The sequence below is a fragment of the Petaurus breviceps genome, unplaced genomic scaffold (assembly GCF_028583685.1).
Source record: "Petaurus breviceps papuanus isolate PSGF00001 unplaced genomic scaffold, PetGlider_PUasm1.0 126, whole genome shotgun sequence".
In the NCBI taxonomy this organism is placed as follows: domain Eukaryota; kingdom Metazoa; phylum Chordata; class Mammalia; order Diprotodontia; family Petauridae; genus Petaurus; species Petaurus breviceps.
The window spans coordinates 83,830,949-83,833,032 of NW_027185655.1; the positions used below are offsets into that span (position 1 = coordinate 83,830,949).

The 2,084-nt window shown below is 40.7% G+C and overlaps 1 pseudogene; it reads right to left on the reverse strand.

Annotated features, from left to right (window-relative positions):
* Window positions 1–98: 98 nt before the first annotated feature.
* On the reverse strand, window positions 99–849 carry LOC138170708 (proline-rich protein 3 pseudogene; annotated as a pseudogene).
* Window positions 850–2,084: the final 1,235 nt, after the last annotated feature.

Below are 2,084 nucleotides of genomic sequence, written 5' to 3' on the forward strand. Positions count from 1 at the left end.
GGGTGTTACTGGGAAGTGATGGTGGCATAAAAACCAGAAGTATCAATAAAACATTATTTTTTTAAAAACCTCCTCTGACACTCCTTCTGCCCACCCATCCTCCCAGAGCCCCAGGTAGGGGAGAGAGAGGATCAGGCTCAGGCTCCTTCCTTGGCCAGAGGTGTTGGGCAGAAACACCTCAGAGAAGCCAACAAAGAACAACAGGCAATGGGCTTCCAGGATAGAAAAGGTGCACTGGAGCCTGACTGGTGGAAGGCACAGTTTCACAATGGAGGTCCATTCACTTCTGGGTGGTAGAAGGCACAAAGATCCTCATAGTGACAGTGACTCTTTGAGAAGTGTCTGCAAATAGGGCTGTTGTATTTATCTGTTCTATCACCTTCTTGGACTCCATCCTTGAATCGAGGGGCATTTTTAGGCCAGGGGTTATTCTTAGATGGATGGTGACTACTGCCCCCTCCAAGGTTTCTCCATCCATTGGGAGGACCATTTCTGGCATGGTCCCCATAGCCAGTTCCCCACCTAGGTTCTGGATCCTCATAGGCCCAATGGCTATGTAGGTATGGTCGAGGTCTGGGTCCTGGGCCCCCTCTCATTGGACATCCTCCCCAGAAAGGAAGTGGGAGGCTCAGAAGTGGTGGAATCACTGGTCCCCTTAAGCCCTGGGGGCCTCTATGGAAGCCTGGATCAGGGCCACCAAACTTCCTATTGGCTATGGGAGGAGGGCCCAGGAGGCTAGGTGGACCAGCGGGGCTCCCATTCTCCTCATCTCCACTCTCCTTGGGGTTGGGTGGTCGCTGCTTCCCCCTCTTAAGCATCACAGCTAGTATAATAGCAGCGATGAGAACTGGGGCCGGTGGGAGCAGGGGGCCCGTCTTGTTGATATTTTAAAAATTCAAAGCTCTTCCATTTTTTTCCTCTTTAGAATATTCAGCCTGCTCTTGACTCTAATAAGCCTCCCATTGGCTACTTAAGGAGCTTCTTGGTGTAATCTTTGATTTCTCCCTGTCTTCCATCCCACACACCCAATCAGTTGCCAAGTCTTGCCATAAAATGTATTGAATCCAACTGGTCTCCACTCTACAGCTTCTACTTTGGTTCAGGACCTGATCACCTCTTTTTTTTTAAATTTTCATTCTGTATAGCTTTATTAGTTTTATTTTATTTTATTTTTAATTTATGAAATAAAACAAGCATTTCTATAACATAGTAGAATAAGACAAAAATGATTGGACATGAAATTACAAATCTATTCTGTACAGTTTATTTATTTTAAATATATAATAAAGTTATCATGTAAATATCTTTTTTTTAACCTCTTTCCTAAATTATTGCAACAAGCCTCCTCATTGGTGTCCCTGCCTCCTCTCTCTTGACTTTAGTTGGTCCTCCATAGTACTGAAAAAGTGATTTTCTTAATGATTGACTATGACCATGGCATCTTCCTACTCATTAAATTCTTGGGGGTCCTATTGACTCTAGAATCAAAGACAAACTTCTATGTTTAGCTTTAGAACCTTGACCCAACCTGTCTTGTTAATTGATTTACATAAAGTTTCATTATTTGTAAAGTGGGATTAAAAACCTTTGCTCTATTGTCTGCTTTATCAAACTATTGTAAAGCTGAAATGAAACAGTAGATTCTATCAGGCCCTTCATATATACAACAGTGGGAATTAAGAGATTTTTCTAGGTTTATAGAAAAATATAATTATGCTAAGCTGTTTACTGCCCATCTTTAAAAAAAAATTTTCTTAGTCAGTAGCCTCACCAATTGGTAACTACTATAAAACTTGTCCATCAATATTTTAGATAAAAATATAAATGTCAATATATATAAACATGCACCCACATGTGTGTGTTGTATGGATGAGTTAGGATCTATATTACTAGAGAGAATACATTGGAATCTCATCTCATATCAGGTTTTGTTTCCTAAAGTTAGCTCTGGATAAGGTGAAAATTACAGATAGTTGAAAATGAAAATCAGTAAACTGACTGACTTTGAATTCCTTCTTATGAGAAGGCTACCTAACTACTGAATAAGAAATAGAGTGGTTGGTCAATGAAATAGATTAGGCATA